The sequence below is a fragment of the Hyperolius riggenbachi genome, chromosome 4 (genome assembly GCF_040937935.1).
Source record: "Hyperolius riggenbachi isolate aHypRig1 chromosome 4, aHypRig1.pri, whole genome shotgun sequence".
Lineage (NCBI taxonomy): Eukaryota > Metazoa > Chordata > Amphibia > Anura > Hyperoliidae > Hyperolius > Hyperolius riggenbachi.
In genome coordinates, this window is record NC_090649.1 from 154,126,601 (window position 1) to 154,145,056 (window position 18,456).

Sequence of the window (18,456 nt, forward strand, 5' to 3'; positions counted from 1 at the left end):
GAAAACAGTACACCTCTCTGAACAGTGTCTGGGAGGCTGTGGTTGCTGCTGCATGCAATGTTGATGGTGAACAGATCAAAACACTTACAGAATCCATGGATGGCAGGCTTTTGAGTGTCCTTGCAAAGAAAGGAGGCTATATTGGTCACTGATTTGTTTTTGTTTTGTTTTTGAATGTCAGAAATGTATATTTGTGAATGTTGAGATGTTATATTGGTTTCACTGGTAAAAATAAATAATTGAAATGGGTATATATTTGTTTTTTGTTAAGTTGCCTAATAATTATGCACAGTAATAGTCACCACCTGCACACAAAGATATTCCCCTAAAATAGCTAAAACTAAAAACAAACTAAAAACTACTTTCAAAAAAATTCAGCTTTGATATTAAAGGGGCACCATGGCGAAAAATTTAAAAACTTTTAAATATGTTCAAACATATACAAATAAGAAGTACATTTTTTCCAGAGTAAAATTAGCCATAAATTACTTTTCTCCTATGTTGCTGTCACTTACATTAGGTAGTAGAAATCTGACAGAAGTGACAGGTTTTGGACAACTCGATCTCTTAATGGGGGGATTCTCAGGGATTTATTTATTTTCAAAAGCACTTAGTGAATGGCAGTTGCTCTGTCCAACTGCCAAAAAACTGTGTAGCGAGCAGGGAAGCTGGCCAGCATCTTTGTTTAAATCCGTTTTAGGGAATATCTTTATAAAGGATAAAAGCCTTGCTGAGAATCCCCTATGAAGAGATGGGCTAGTCCAAAATCTGTCGCTTCTGTCAGATTTCTACTACCTACTGTAAGTGACAGCAACATAGGAGAAAAGTAATATATGGCTTATTTTACTCTAGAAAAAACATACTTCTTATTTGTCAATATTTGCACATATTTTAAATTTTAAAATGTTTCACCATAGTGCCCCTTTAACAAGTTTTTTGGGTTCATTGAGAACATGGTTGTTGTTCAATAATAAAATTATTCCTCAAAAATACAACTTGCCTAATAATTTTGCACTCTCTGTATTACCAGGGCTAATCGCGGTTGAACATCAGGCTGCGGAAGGACGGCGAGAGACTCACACGTGCTTATGGAGGAAGCACCAGGTGAGTGTAAAATCTTTTGCTTTCCTCAGCTCTGGTACACTTTAAGCCCCACTCCTTAAAGGGAAGGTTCAGGGAGGGTGGGTTAAAAATAAAAATCAAATTCCACTTACCTGGTGCTTCCTCCAGCCCGTGGCAGGCAGGAGGTGCCCTCGCCGCCGCTCCGCAGGCTCCCGGTGGTCTCCGGTGGCGCGCCCGACCTGGCCAGGCCGGCTGCCAGGTCGGGCTCTTCTGCGCTCCAAGGCCCGGAACTTCTGCGTCCCACGCCGGCGCTCTGACGTCATCGGACGTCCTCCTTGCTCTACTGCGCATGCGCAGTAGTTCTGCGCATGCGCAGTAGAGCCCGGAGGACGTCCGATGACGTCAGAGCGCCGGCGTGGGACGCAGAAGTTCCGGGCCTTGGAGCGCAGAAGAGCCCGACCTGGCAGCCGGCCTGGCCAGGTCGGGCGCGCCACCGGAGACCACCGGGAGCCTGCGGAGCGGCGGCGAGGGCACCTCCTGCCTGCCACGGGCTGGAGGAAGCCCCAGGTAAGTGGAATTTGATTTTTATTTTTAACCCACCCTCCCTGAACCTTCCCTTTAACACCTAAACAGGAAGTGACTACAGTGTGACCCTCACTGATAAGAAATTCCAACTATAAAACACTTTCATAGCAGAAAATGGCTTCTAAGAGCAAGAAAAGAGATAAAAAGGGGAATTTCTTATCAGTGAGGGTCACACTGTAGTTACTTCCTGTCTGAGTCAGGACTGAGTCAGCCATTTACATACCTAATATTCTCTTTCAGGCAGAGAAAGAAAAAAAGGAACACAGCAGTTATTTGTGTGCTAGGCACTGTACATACACACGTCTATCTCATCATGTCACATGTCACTTCGGGTATCCTTTAAGGGTTACTAATTTTACCTATTTTTTCCCCTGTGTTTTTAGTTATGTACTGTAATTTATTATGTAATTAAATGTGTTCATTCTACACCTAATAGCCACAGCACCTTTAGGCCCCGTTCACACTGCACGCGTTTCCAGCCGCGTTTTGGAAACGCGTGCAGGTGGCCGACACGCACGACATCAGACATTGCATAGAGTGCAATGTCTGATGTTCACACTGCATGCGTTCCGGACCTGTGCGGTCCGGGAACGCATGCTGCACGCATTTTTTGTAAAAACGCGTGGCTGTCCCATTCACTTTTCAGTGATGGGATCAGCCACGCAACGCACACAAACGCGGATGGGGTGCGTTCGCATGCGTTGCGTTCCACATGCGTTGCCATCCGCGTTTGTGATGTGAACGGGGCCTTATGAAAGAGATTCGAGGCTGAAATCTGAGACACTGATGCTGAAGGGATTGAAACATTGTATACACTTGCTGACTCTGTAGGGATTGAAACATTGTAACTTTTCCTGAATGTGTAATCGCCTGAGCAGTACATTGTAACTTTTCCTTCTGTGTGTAACTGCCTGGGCGTATAATACATACCGTAAGTATCAAACATAAAAATACATATATTTACATAGATTTCTACATGATTCCTGAAAGAGGGACAAATGAGGACGAAAGAGGATAGAAAGATTTAGTTCCCAAATAGGTCTGTGCAAAAATGGGACAGTATGAGATTAGCTCCCCAATGTCCCTGGAAATCAAGGACTTCACGCAAGTTGTACAGAAGAACTCCTCTCATCAATACATGCTGCTAAGTGACACATTTACAATGACAATCTGCAGGTAGGCAAGACTGGGTGTCTGACGTCACCAGCGTAAACAGTACACAGCGGCTAAATACTACAGCGCAGTGCTCCTGTGTGTACACGCCCTCCCCTCGCGCGGCGCAACACGCTGCTGGGTCACATGCTCACAGGACATCCCATAGAGCTCCATACATATAAGAAGGAAGGAAGGCTCTGATTGACATGACGCTCAGTCAATCGGCGCGATCAGCTGTTTTCCTCAGCCAATGAGCAGAGCCGGGGTTCTGAGTAGCCGCATCCTGGCTTGTTTAGGGCCGAGTGGAGCTGTGTGCTGGGAATGAGCCGAAGCTGTATGGAAGCTGCGGTTATCCGAGGCAGCAGCACTGATAGCAGGAGGTAACCCGCGTCTGTGTGCGTGTATGGGAGCGAGACCCTGCGTGTCCTGCTGCTAATCCTTCCCTATTGACACCACAAGAGGGCGTGACGCTCCAAGTACACCTTCCCTCTAATTAGCACTTGCGGGTCAGCCTGCCCTTTGCATATTACCTGCATCAGTCCTGCTCGGACCACACTACTGGAATACTGATGGCTTGTATACCTGGACTGTGCCAATAATGCCCACAGGTGACTTGCACAGTGGTTTGGTCCAAGAGCTAACAATCTGCTGAATCTGCACTGCTGACAGACTGGTGCTGGTATCAAGCTAGTTTTACTTCTGCCATACGAGAATTATATAGTCCAGCATTGGAAGAGTTATAGATTGCTGCTACAAATTGCTTATCCCTGATTGTGTGGCAGATGCTTTTGAAATAGATTTTTATCTTAATTTCTGCTGCCAAGTTACTAAAATTAGAGAAGGCTGAAATGGAACTTGGCACAAGACCAATCAGATATAGAAGATGAGATTCCACATGTCTTTAGCTCTGTGTAAAGTTCTTGTTCAACTTCTGCAAATTCTGGCTATTGTAGAACAACATTAGGTGCTATTCTAGTTTAGGGGACCAAGCAGGAAACAGTTTGCCAACCACAGCATTCACTTCAGCACAAAACCTTGTGATTGGCCGAATAGTGTTGATGTAATTTAATACTACCTATCTGAAATCTAGCCCTTCGAGAGGGTGCTGTCCACCCAGTCATGTTAGTAGAATTTCTTTATGGCTGAGGTTTCCTCCTGGGTCCCCTATACTAGACCAATGCCAAAAATTGAGTAGTTGAAGTCCATATAACATTTAGGTGTCCCAGGTACCTTACTCCATACTGATATGCTGATTTTGGACCCTCTGAATAGCCACTTCCAGCTGTCTTCGGGTGAAAGGTTCTCTGGTTGGATTTGATGGACGTATGTCTTTTTTCAGCCCAAGTAACTATGTTGAAGTGATAGGAGCAGTTTATTTATTATTTATGTAGCACCAACATATTATGCAGCGCTGTACAGAGTATATTGTCTTGTCACTAACGGTCCCTCAGAGGGGCTCACAATCTAGTCCCTACCATAATCATCTGTCTATGTATGTATCATGTAGTGCATGTATTGTAGTCTAGGGCCAAGTTAGGGGGAAGCAATTAACTTATTTGTATGTTTTTGGGATGTGGGAGGAAACCCACGCACACACGGGGAGAACATACAAACTCCTTGCAGATGTTGACCTGGCTGAGATTCGAACCAGGGACCCAGCGCTGCAAGGCGAGAACGCTAACCACTACGCCACCGTGGCACAGAACTCCAATTTTACATACAGAATCATGTTATCAGTTTATGTCAGAAGAAATGGTGGTCATGTGACTACTTGCAGGCTCACTTTCGGCTTTGGGTGTTGCTACATAATAGTAAAGTAGCTTCAAGGACAAACCTTTTAAGCTCTGGTATTGTGGAGAAGCGTTTGAAGGCTGACATTTCTTTGCACAAGAGACACAGAATGCCTGTGAGCAGAGCTGGAACTTTGCATGAAGCTAATCACATTCAGAAACGATCGATTAGTGATCTGACAAATAATTATCAAGCAGACGGGTATCAATCACTATCCGTCCAAATTGTTCAGCTTAGGGAAGTTTCTACTTCATGTAGAATGAGAAACGCTGCCTTGTTCAACTTGCTTTCATATCTCCAGTCTAAGCTTTTTATTGCTGCTTTTTCTTTCTTTCCCCCGATTTAGATTTAGGTCGATTATTCTGTTAGATCAAATAATATAGAGTTTTCCAAAATGTCTAATTGGATTTTTATCAAAAAAAGCTGGATAACTTTTCATTTTTCTTGATCAAAAAAAAAAAGATTTTGATTTGATCGTTTTGGTTGAGTAAATGGGAAAATCAAACATTTTAATTGTACCGTGTATGGGCACCATAAGACACAGGGGAAGCCTCATACACATGCTAGAGGGTTCTCAGCTGAGGCAATCAGTTGGGGCCAATTCAAATCCAACTCCCTATATTTGATCCCCTTTTTATAAATTGTTGGCCTCTGCTACATCTAATGATGTTCTTGTTGCTGATTTGTTTTATTTTATTATTATTTTTACTTTTTCATCTATTATATTTTATTTCCTGTGTATTTATACTTTTATTTTTTTCTCTTTTTTATTATTTTTTTTATTATTTTCCCTTATGTTATTATTTCTGATGTTAATCACATATAGGCTTCTATTTGGATCCTCTTCTTGTTATAACTCTCCCTGTATATTAATCTGTCCTCATAGATACATATTTGTTCTTTCTAGTAACAACGTATGTCACTATATACATAGACGCACTTCCTAGTGCGAGTGGCGTCTCTGCATATCCATTGCCCTAGTAACGAGGTGGGAGCGGCTGGACGCAGGACTCGGCCTTTTGGGGCGGAGCTTCTGTGTCCGGCGCCGATCTCACTGGTTGCGCAATGATGGAGGCGAGGCGGCATAACTGCCGCCTGCGTACCACGTCACTCGATGCGGTTCCCCGTCAGATCCGCCTTGGGCGGGCCGGGGTGACGCCGCACGAGTGTCATTGCGCAGGCGCTGGGTAGCGGAGACGGTCCCTGCATGGTGACGTGGGGAGGGAGGGGAAAGATTTAGCGTCCAATGGACGAGCGAACATAGCGTTCACCATCAGGTCCGTTTGTAATATGGACATATGTGATTGGGCAGTAGTGTTACTGCACTTGATAGGCCGTTCGCCCAGACATGCGAGTATATAAATGATACGATTGAACCATGTATTTATACTATGCCTTGCTTGACAAAGGAGGTGTTCCTCCGAAACGTTGCTGATGGCTATGTTTAATCTACTTATGCAATAAAAGAGCAAAGAATACGGATGGTGCCAGTCATTCTTCACATCTTTGGATATTTCTGCAGTGCTGGCAGATAGACCGAGGCACATCCTACTGGAAGCAAAAGGAGTGCTGCACTATTACCTTTAACTTGTTATGATTTGGAGTTATCACATACTTTAGGAGCACTGGCCCTTTAGTAGTCGTGCCAAAGAATTGCATGTTGGGGGTTCTTTTTATCTATAATCTATTCCTCCTCTTCCCTTTATTTCCCTGCCAGCTTCTTATCTGAAACCTAATCCCCTACTCATTTGTGTTAATAAGCAAGGCTGAGGCAACTCAGCGATTGGAGGAGACAAGAAAAAAAGTAAAGGGCAGAAATGACATCACGAGTTAGCCTTAACTGTGGGCAAAAGACATGGCCCCCACCAGGAACAGAATTCTCGTTATTTACTATATAACATTCACTGAAATCAAAACGTGGACAGTATAATACATGTTATGTAAGTAGATCAAGTATTTATCTACTTATATATGTGGTTTTTTTTTTTTTTTTTTCCTAGCATAATATGGCTGATCCTACTGCTTTAATAGATTACAGGGGTCCGAGTCTGATCTTGGGACATCCAGAAAGGATGGCATTGCAGTAGTTCAGAAGGGAAGTGACCAGAGCATGGATCAGGAGTCTAGCGGTGTCTGGGGCTCGGTATGGGTGAATTTTGGTGATGTTGTGGAGATTGAAGTGGCAAAATCTGGTCCTCATCTATTTATCTTCTGTCTTATTTTAGTAGCATGAGATGAAGAAAAATTGTGCAGGTGAAATGTAAGGGATAGGATTAAAACTATTATTCCTGTTCAGTGCTCAGTCCAATGATTCTTGGAATTCTCATATAACATAACCTGTTTAATTTCCACGTAATACATGTGGGAACTGTGTTCCTTTTCTCTATACAAGGAGAAACGGTGTATTCACTTTCTATTATTATTATTAGTAGTAGTAGTAGTAGTAGTAGTAGTAGTAGTAATGGTCAGGGTAAAAGTACATTTGTTTTTTATGTGGTACTGTTACTAATTGGAATATATCTGGCTGGTTGTACAAAGTTAATAAAGTAGTAGAAAGACTGGCTGTACTCATTGATATGCTCAAAGCTGTTTTGGATGCAGATTGATGCTTGAGCATGTAACCCTCTGAGTGGCAGATGCATGTGATGTGTACACTGCCACATGTGTTGTAGACAGACAACACGAAGACTCAAAAGAAGATAAACAGCAGAGGAAATTTTGGTCACATTGTCTAGGTTTCTCTGTAGATTCCTTGTCTCTTGCTTGAAACCATCAGCTGTTTTGGAAGATGAGAAAATCTTGTGAGGAAGAGTCACACATGTGACTTTTCCAGTATGAGCAAATCCGATGGCTGCATAAGAGTTCAACCAAAATAGTGTCTTGAGTAATGGTGCGGTGCAGCATGTAATTAAGCAACTGTAAATACACAGTAACAACTCCTTTTCTGAGTATCTATGACTGCGTGGATGATTAGATTTAGGTCAGCAAATTAAGTTTCTTATAACATAATTTTATTGTATACCTTGTACCATTTTAGTCTGTCAACATGGATGGGTTTTGTGGCAGTTGGGCGTGGTTCCGTGGTAGTTGACAGTTTATACAGCTTCTAATGTTGGGGATAAATGGTACGACCCGGCGTATCGATTAGCCGCCGGATCGACTCCTGCCATGTCCCCGCTCATCCCCGCCGCCGTCCGGATCGATTCCTGCTCGTCCCCGCGGGCTCTTCCTTATCTTCTGCTCGACTCCCCGCTATTGTCCACCCACGGGGATCGAGCAGGGTCATCGGACCTGTCTTAAATTATCAATCGAGCCATCAGCGGCTCGATTGATTAGGGGGAAAACGTACCGTGTATCCCTAGCATTAGAGAAATGTTGCTGAATACAGTTTGGCAGTTTGGTGTTTGTGAGCTGGGACGAGTGACAGTTAGTTTAGAACGTTGCATGCAGTGTCTGTTGAACCACTGCAATGAACTTGCATTGCAATACTGAGCAGACACTGAACAAATGCCATTTGAATGACCAGAAATGTGATTTTTTTTCCACAGGTGCAAAGATGCCAGTTTTTAAAGCCACTTACACATACTGGATTAAATTCGACCTAGGCAGCTGATAAAGACTTCCTGGTGTGTGAATTCATGTGTAAGGGAACCGCCCGCGTCTAAAACAGTGGTCACCAACTTTTTTGATCCAATGACTTTTATTTAAGACAATTCTACCTTTTGGGGGGGTGGAGGATGTGGGCTTATCCTCCACCTGTTGGCCTGAGCAGTACGGTGTGGCCTCCCATTATTGTTAAGGTTGCTGCCCTTTCACCCTGGAGCAAGAGGAGGGCAAGATTATGAAAACTGATGCAGCCACCAAATGCTGATTAGAATGCCAAGATTCTATTTAATAAAAAACGGGGATGGAGTAACAATTGCACAACATACACTCTGGTATAGAGTAGTAAGAGAACTATTTCACAAACTGGGAGAAACGGGACTAACCCTGTTACCTCCACATGAAGCTAAAATACTTTAGGGCTGGATCACACTGGGCGCTTTTGCAGAACTAATGTATCCCTACATTCTCCCTGCAGCGTTTGCAATTGCAAACGGGACGATTGCGTTGTGATTCTCGTTCTATTGAATGGGAATCACAAACACAAATTGTAGTACGAGATCAGCGCTCCACATGTGAACTAGCCCACTCTTTTGTTGTATAGATGCATTTATTTAGGACATATCCTCAACTTATCATTAAAAGATTGCACCTGCAGTTGTGTAGCGGCACCACTTCTCCTCCAATTCGATAAAATATTTGGATTGGTGGGTCAATCAACCCGCAAAATTGAGCAATGTATGGGCACCCTTAAAGTAAACCAGAGATGTTAAAGTGTAAATATTTGATACTTACCAGGGGCTCCCTACAGCCCCACAAGCTCATCTAAGTCTCACGCCATCTTCCTGCGGTTTGCCGTTAAGCGGCGATCAGCCCCGGTAATAGGCTGTTGCGTCAGTCTGGATCTATTGCGCATGCGCAGGAGGTCCACTCATGCGCAGTAGACCCAGACTGGACGTGACTGAGCCTATTACCGGGGCTGATCACGGCTCATTAACAGACCACAGGTGGACGGAGTGAGACTCAGACGAGCTTATGGGACTGGAGGGAGCCTAGGTAAGTTTCAAATCTTTGCACTTTAACATCTCTGGTACACTTTTAAGTAGACTATATCTTTCAATCTATAATAAAACAAGGGCACTCTTGATGGATATTTGATCATTGTATGGGGATATGGACTGGAACATTAAACAGCCCATAGCTGTTTAAAGGACAATTGTAGCGAGAGGGACATGCAAGCTGCCATATTTATTTCCTTTTAAGCAATACCCGTTGCCTGGCAATCTTGCTGATCCTCTGACTCTAATGCTTTTAGCCATAGACCCCGAACAAGCATGTGCAGATCAAGTGTTCCTGACATTGTCAGATCTGACAAGATTAGCTGCATGCTTGTTTTTGGTGTGATTCAGACACTACTGCATCCAAATAGAACGGCAGGGCTGCCAGGCAACTGGTATTTTACCTCCCTGGCGGTGCATTTGTCTGAAATTATAAGCAGTACGTCACCCCCCCCCCCCCCCCTTCCCCAAGAATTTAGGCCTCCAATTCTTAAGTCTTAACTCCCCAAAATATCAGCATAAAGGCCCGGTATACATTCTGCATATAAATAAAAGACTAGAAATAAAAAACACAAATTTGTTGAAATAATTACATTTATCAATAACTTGAAAAAAATAGGAAAACTGTACAAATAAGGCAGCAGATTATTATACAGTATGTACATTTATACCTAGTATAGCTCCCGCATATGGTTAATTTTAAAGCAGGAAACCGCACAGAGTCCAGCATTACAATCAGGGTGGTGGAAGCGCGATTCCTTTCTGACTTTTCCCCCTTCTCATCAGTCTTTGAGCAGCAAGTAACACATGTCCTGGTTGGTGTATTTTGATTTTTTTTTTCTTTTGGGGGGGGGGGGGGGGGGGTGTATGGAGTGAGTGGTATATACTCCATGAAGTGACAGCCAGTGAGGCGCTCTGGGTTCACAATGTAGGAGGCACGGCGCCCCACTCTGGTATCTGCTGCAGTCTGATGTTTTAGGCAGGTGCACTCGCACATCTTCCATGTAAAGTCTGCGTGAGTTACTAGCCTGTCACTTCGCTGCTTGAAGAGGATGTATGCATTCCACAGACTTTGTTCCAGGGGATGCCAAAATATTTTCTTGTAGTATTTGTTTTTTTGTTATTTGCGGATGGCGGTGTAAAAGGTAATCGCCTGGTTGGCTCTGCCCACTCCACCCATTGTGAAATTCTACTCCACCTGACATGAGGTTTATCAATCTCTTTTCCTCCTCTTGTTTTGGCGGGGACAGTGGAGGACTGTGCTGAGGAGGCACACATTTTTTTTTTTTTATTTTTTTTTTTTTTTGTCACACCAGCGGAGAACCAGCATTTTCCCTTTTTGCCAAGCAACTATGTCCCCAATTTTCAGCTTCTGCATGGTGAATGCTGATGGCATCTCCCGTCTGTTAGGCCTAACGGTGCCGAAGGCATCAGTCTTATGCTTGATGAGGCTCTCAAACAGTTCAGGGGAGCTGTAGAAATTGTCAGTTGTGACACAATAGCCTTTGTCCAGTAAAGGCTCAACAAGGGACTGTACAGAGGATGTCGCCACTCCGTAGTCGCTAAAACCTGGGGTTGAACTTGGTGCCTTTTCTGGTATACAATATAGTGTTCCAAATGTATCTGGTTGCCGACTCACATAGCATGTATGATTTTATGCCAAAGCAGGCCCGCTTGGATGCTATGTATTGGACCCAACTCAGCCTCGCCCTATAGGCCATCAGGCTCTCATCCACGCTTATGGCCCTCTCTGGTACGTAAGTGGTCCGGGAGTTGTCAACCACCATCTGATACACCTTAGTTTTGGAGCAGGGTGGGTGGACTCCTCAAAGGTGTCGTTGTTGGCAAGGTGCAAATACTTCATTATCAGGCTAAACCGATATTCGCACATCACCGTTCTGAAGAAAGGGGTTGCAATGATCTTATTGGTAGTCAATACTGTTTCTGCAGGGGCTTCCCCACCACTCCCTGCAGAATAATTAAGCCCAAAAACAACCAAATGTCCCGTTTGGTGACCGGCTCCCATGTCCTGCTCCCGGAAAAGCGCCCTTGTGCAGCAGCCAATTGTTGGGTGGCATAGTGGTTAGCAGGGCTGTGGAGTCTGAGTTGGATCAATTTTGAGTGCCTGGAGTCGGGGAAAAAAAGCACCGACTCCTAATGAATTTGTAGCTGTAATTAAAATAAAAAATGATAAAATGTTCTATTTCTCAGATAATAGTCGTCATAAATAATTTATACAGTAATAGCTGTGCTTAGTCCACAGAATTGAAATAAACCAATCAAAAGTAGTTACTTGTGCTGCTTCAATAAAGCCGTCCCTGTATTTTTAACATTTTTAAAAACCAGCGGTCTCTTGGCAGAGACTGGCTGGTCCAATCCCGACGGAATACCATCGAATCGCCGCACATGTCGCAACCGCCGTCATTGCCGCTCACCAGGACCCCCAGGACATAGACTCTGCCGTCTCTATGACTGCAGAGTCATGTGAGCCGGTCAGGAGCCGCTTTCATTGGCTCCTGACCCTGTCAATGTAAGCCAATGGGAAAGGCTTACATTGAAAGACAGGGCCAGGAGCCAATGAAATCTGCTCCTGACTAGAGTTGGGCGAACAGTTCGGCTGTGTTAGCCGAACTGCAGCCGAACTGTTCGGCTGCCCAAGCTGTCATTTATCTGTGGCTCTTACTACTTCCGGGTCGCAATGACCCGGAGTAGTACGTCTGCGCTGGCCCGGCGGAGCGCGTCCTAGGTCGCGCTCCCGTTGCCGGACACTCTCTGCGCATGTGTGTGACGTCATGAGTGACGTCACACACATGCGCAGAGAGTGCCCGGCAACGGGAGCGCGATCTAGGACGCGCTCCGCCGGGCCAGCGCAGACGTACTACTCCGGGTCATTGCGACCCGGAAGTAGTAAGAGCCACAGATAAATGACAGCTTGGGCAGCCGAACAGTTCGGCTAACACAGCCGAACTGTTCGCCCAACTCTACTCCTGACCCGCTCACATGGCTCTGCCGTCATAGACAGGCAGAGCCTGTGAGATGCAGAGAGAATCGTCAGGTTTGAGCGGCGGAAATAGCAGATGTGCGCTGCGGATGGTGATTGAGATCTACGTACTGCCAGCCAGGAGCCCACCAATACAGGGCGTAGATCTCAATCTCCACGGTCCGTATCTAGTTAAAGTCAGATATACATATCTGATTGGGACTGTATATATGATGTGTACACAGGAATCTTATATATGTTACGACCAGAACCCGAAGTTTGGCCACTTCTAGTTCTGGCGGCAATGAAACGGATGAAGCCGCCGACTTTTGCTCTGCCTCTCTCTCCTCCATCTTCCATCCTCCTTCAGGCTAATCAGTCCCTCGCTGTCCTCCTCTGCCACCTGGGACTTCTGCTATGAGTCTCGGTAATTCAACCAGTCAGCGCAGTCTGGTCACGTGCCGCTCCCACAGCCAGGAGCGTTCTGCACCTGCGCAATAGTGCTGCGCAGGTGTGGTACGCTCCTGGTGGCGGAGTGTGTGCATGCGCACTACGCCAGACAGGCTCAAGTACCTGGACTCATAGCAGAAGATCCAGGTGGCGGAGGAGGACAGCGAGGGACCGATTAGCTTGAAGGAGGCTGGAGGAAGACCCAGTTGCCTGGCTATCCTGCTGATCCTTTGCCTCTAATACTTTTAGCCATAGCCCCTAAACAAGCATGCAGCAGATCAAGTGTTTCTGACATTGTCAAATCTGACAAGGTTAGCTGCATGCTTGTTTCTGGTGCTATTCAAACACTATTGCAGCCAACTAGGTCAGCAGGGCTGCCGGGAAACTGGTATTGTTTAAAAGGTAATAAATAGGGCAGCCTCCATTTCCATCTTACTTCAGTTGTCCTTTAAATGAAAATCGCGGCAACATTAAAATTGCTGCACGATTCTCATTCAAATGAGCATTTTTCAAAATGCAAATGCTGCAAGTGGGTCCCAGGCCCACCAGATTTTTCCTGGTTTACCAACATGCTTATGGTGATACATCTGGCAACACATTTTGTAATGAATGTTTTTACCATTCTGAAAGAGTTCTGAGCAAACAGGATGGGTGACCTTCCTGTGCAGATGTAACAGTGATTCACTGTACTTGAATCATAAGCAGTCACTTTTTTTTTTATTTTTTAATACCCTCCCCCATTGGACTTCAGTCCAACACAATGGCCTCAATTCGTTAAGCATTACCGCATTCGGTAATGCAGAGAACAGCTGTTTTTTTTTTTTTTAAATTTCTCCCCGATTGCCGTGCCAATTCACTAAATCTATTACAACACTGAAAAGTAAAATTACAGACTTGTGCGGTAAATACCTCAAATGTCAAGACATTGCAATTCGAAAGATTAAAGCATTCGGTAAATTAAGTGTTCAGTATTTATCTCCAGCTCTGACTAGCCAGTAACGTACACTCTCTCCATGGGGTAACATTGACAGATGTAGCAGACAGCCAATAGGGAGATACTCATCAACAGTGTTTTTTTTTTATTTTTTTTTTTTTTTTTTTATACACAGAACGAACAAAGATACATATTTTGCCAGCTTCCTGCTTTATTTGAGCCAATAGGGAGAGCCACACAGCCCTGCTTCTCCACCCCATTTGATCCGATACTCTGGCGGGTGGGAATTCAGAACGGCAGAACAGGAGGAGGAGACTTTTAACCTCCTTGGCGGTAATCCCGAGCTAGGGTCGGGGCGGAAAACCGCAGCTAAGAGCGGTAATCCCGACCTCTGCTCGAGGTAGCCGCCGGAGGCTGAATGCAGAGCAATGTGCGCAGCGGGAGCATTCTTCTGCCTCTCCTCCGAGTCTCTGCTTCCTGCTGGTTAGATCGCCGGCTGTCGTCTTGGCAACAGCCGGCAATCTCACTTTAGAGTTGCAGTGTCACCCGGAGGATGGAGGCTTAACTGCAGCGCTGGAGCCAGGGAGGTGAGTGATTGTTGGGCTGCTGCAGATCTCCCTGGCAGCATGATTTTTCCCCCCCCCCCAAGTTTTAGGGTCTGAAATGGTGCAAAAAAAAAATTGCACCGCTTTTAGACCCTAAAATCCAAGGTGGTTTAAAAAAGCTTTTCTGTATCCCTTTATATGTGCATAGGATGCACTGGACAGAAAACCCCCGACTTATGCACATCACTTGTGGGAAGACTCACAGATTTCTGCCTGACCTGCTCCACAGCTGGTGAGACTAACCAAGCAGGGCTTAGTAAACTGAAGCATGATTTTTGGTATATTACCAAACTTCTACCGCATGCAGGAAATCTTAGTGATTTTAGAAAAAAAAACATGTAAAATACTGAATGCAGTATTTTACTGACCTAAATTATTTTACCAAACTGCCCTTAGTGAATTGAGGCCAATGACTCTCTTCTGCCCAGAGGATGCCTACTACACACTAATTATTTTTGCCATGTTCTTCCTTTTACAGTCCTAAACTACTCCTCTGAAGCCTGCTTGATAGGCACATTCTACTTCCAAGCTACTTTATGCAACCAGGAGCGTAGGGGGCTGCAAGATCACAAGTGAATGTAACCCTAGTTATTCTTGGATCATCCCTTCAATGTCTTTGTACTCACAAGAGCTGAGGAAACATATCTGGAGTAGGTTTCTATTGTCTCAGCTCACACGTGTATTAAAAGTGAGGACATTTTGGTCACTGCAAAAGTGCCCAAAAGTTTGAATTATGAGTATGGGCTGGTTCAGACGGACGCTTGCAGAGCGTTTACTGCCAGCGTTCAGGGCTTGGCGTTAAACGCTCCCATTCAAGTGAATGGGAGCGTTTGTACCAAGCTTTTACGCGCGTTTGCACGAACGCGGCGTTCGTGTCCCGATTTTCACTGGCGTTCAAGGAGCCCCTGGAAGCTACATGTTGCTTCCAGGGGCGGTAACTGCGACGGGTAATGTCCCCCTAGGGTAAGAAAAAACGTAACCGCATCCGAACGCAATGCGAACGCTGCTAAAAGCCCGAACGCATTGCCGCCGCGACACCAACTAACGCGACGCCTCCAAACGTCCGTCTGAACCAGCCCTAATGCTGCATTTTTGATTTACCATGGCATGCAGGTAATGTCAAGAGGAAAAATGTGGTTTCCTTGATGTGTATTTTTACTTTCTAGCAGTAGTTCCTTTCTTTTGAGAGCTGTGCATGCGCAGGGCGCTCCCAGCAAAGGGAGCACGTGGACAGGATCGCACATGCGCAGTAGGGGTGACTGGAGCTCCAGTGGCAGATCTTACAGAGCTGACAGTGGGGGAATGGAGGAGACCCAGTGTATGCCGAGGGGCCTACGGGGGGCTGGAACAATCCCCAGGTGGGTAAAAGTCAACAATACAGTATAGTTCAGGTGTGCTTTAAAGTGAATGTTTAAATGCCGGGAGTGTTCTTCACATGTGCATTTTTGTTTTTCTTTTTACGCTACAGATTGACTATAAAATGCTTCTTGCCTCCCTGCTGTATCAATCTTTTTCCTTTATTGCTTTGAGTCACTGACCCAAAATGAAAATGTAAATCAGGTGTTCTGACTCCACTGCCACAGAGGTTTGGGCATTAAATGAAATGTTCCGTAAGCTGAAAATTATAAATAGAACTTAAAGGGGTTCTTTCGCGAAAAAAAGTAGGCAGTTAAAAAATGTGACAGATGACAGGTTTTGGGCCAGTCCATCTTTTTAAGGGGAATTCTCAGGGCTTTCTTTGTTTTCAACAGCATTTCCTGAGCAGCAGTTTAACTGCCAAAATAGCAAGATACCAGCCGGCCTCCCTAATCACTTGCACACTATTATGTCAGTTAGATTTGAACAACTGTTGTTCAGGAAATGCTGTTGAAAACAAAGCCCCGAGAATCCCCCTTAAAAAGATGGACTGGCCCAAAACCTGTCATCTGTCACATTTTTTAACTGCCTACTTTTTTCGCAAAAGAACCATTTTGAAAGGGTAGTCCTTTTATTTCTTACATTTTTGTTTTTTATTTAAAGAGAACCCGAGGTGTGTTTAAAGAATGTTATCTGCATACAGAGGCTGGATCTGCCTATACAGCCCAGCCTCTGTTGCTATCCCAAACCCCACTAAGGTCCCCCTGCACTCTGCAATCCCTCATAAATCACAGCCGTACTGTGAGGCTGTGTTTACATCTGTAGTGTCAGTCTCAGCTGCTCCCCCGCCTCCTGCATAGCTCTGGTCCCCGTCCCTTCTCTCCAATCAGCAGGGAGGGAAGGGATGCAGGCGGGGACTGGAGTTATGCAGGAGGAGGGGAGAGCAGCAGACTGACACTATAGAGATAAACACAGCCAGCTCTGACAAGCTGTTTGTCAGCAGCGTGGCTGTGATTTATGAGGGATTGCAGAGTGCAGGGGGACCTTAGGGGGGTTTGGGATAGCAACAGAGGCTGGACTGTATAGGCAAATCCAGCCTCTGTATGCAGATAATATTCTTCGAACCCACCTCGGGTTCTCTTTAACTACAGGTAGTAATTTTTTTTTTTTTTTTGTCCATTGTTACTTTATCATTCTGTTTGACACTAACTAAATCAGAGCTTATCTCAGTGCTGCGGCATTCTCTGATATTTGCAGGGATTACTAATGAAGCCTTTCAGTGCATTTCAGTAGGAAACTGCTGATTCCAGCAATTCCATAACCCTTTAGTAATGCCAGGGAGCCTTTTGACATGAATAAATCAGAAATCCTTTTGTGTCTGACCTTGGGATACAGTGTCTAGGTTCTGTCTCATCTGAAAAACAATGTCCTGTTTCACTCCTGAACAGGAACACATCACGTGTAGATCTTCAGGATGTTTACTGCAAATGCGCTTCATGCAGTGACTTAATATAGAACATGTGAGCATCACACTGGGCAAGAAGTTTAATTACTGTATATACTCGTGTATAAGCCGACCCCCAACTTTTACCTTATAAAAACAGATAAAATTGACTGGAGTATAAGCCGAGCGTTGGAAATGCAGTGAAGGCAATCGGAGCCAGGCGCTGCCAGTCACAGGTGCCTCTATACACTGCACTCCCCTCACTGTCATCCCGATTAATGCCTGACATATGGTGACCGCGCACGCTGAGCAGCGCATAGACTCCCTGCAGGCCTCTGACCAAAGGGTGTTTTTTTTTTTTTTGTTTGTTTGTTTTTTTTTTTTACAACAGGACAGTAGAGTTCCAATAACCGTATCCATAACTCAGGCAGTCAGAATGGAAATCGGGCTGAGGAAAAATTTAGGATGGGCAAACCTTTATAAATGAATATTGTTACAAAAAAACTTTTATTGATCACATTATTTTCAGTACAGTTCCTCCAGTCACATAGGAATGTGGCCAAATATACTAACCAATGATCACTTTTTGTACTCCAACATTCACGCAGCATTGTGTGATAACAAAAGTGATGAAAACCACTACAGATGAACAAAAATGCAGGGTATTGGTCTCAAAAGAACTGCAGTTTGCTTCACTGTGTCGTTTGGATTGTTCGCTAATCCAAACCATGCCAGTCGGCGCACAATCAGAAACTGAATGCATCTCAACCAGAATTCCAAACTAGGGGCAGTTTGATTTCCGTACTTTTTAAATAAGGGAAAACCTGCATTCATTGACCGACTCGCGCGTTTTTTTTTTTTTTTTTCCTCCTTGTGTCTCCGAACTATGTCAACTTGGATTAGCAGGTAGGGAATCATGACTTAGGTGGGTCAGTTATACCTCCTCCTATTTAATGTGCCTCTGAGCCTTTTATGGTTTGAAGCAATCACACCATGTTCAGAGCGTTTTGCTTCAGGGAGTCTTTAGAGCAAAAATCGCTATAAAAAACTGTAGCATTTTTGATAGCGATTTGTTTTCTAGTAGGCCCCAGTCTTTAGTATTTACATGGGAGGTAATTTTGTGCACAATGCTTTCTTTCTTCAGAAATGGTTCGTAACTTCTTGAACATATTCCAGCAGTTGACTAGAATCCAGGTTCTATTCTAGGAGTTTTTATTCCTGATATTGAGGGAGGGAACACCCGTGACTGTTTTCGTACGCGTTTTCTGCGCAGAAAAACTGAGAACTCATGTTAATCAATGGGCTAGTACACACTTAATATGTTGTTCGTGCGCAGAAAAAAAACTGACATTCTGCATCATGACTCTGCACATTTTGTCAGTTTTCTCTATCAACTACATCAGCTGCTGTGAAAAAACTCACGCGTTTTCCTG

General features: G+C 44.6%; 1 protein-coding gene across 1 annotated transcript in view; it reads left to right on the forward strand.

The window, feature by feature from the left end:
- The first annotated feature begins 3,058 nt into the window (after positions 1–3,058).
- Positions 3,059–18,456, forward strand: part of RNF13 (ring finger protein 13) — a 99,218-nt gene continuing 83,820 nt past the window's right edge. Inside the window, exon 1 of the mRNA XM_068280800.1 lies at positions 3,059–3,182. The gene's annotated coding sequence lies outside the window, so the exon portion shown is untranslated. The remainder of the gene's footprint in view (positions 3,183–18,456) is intronic.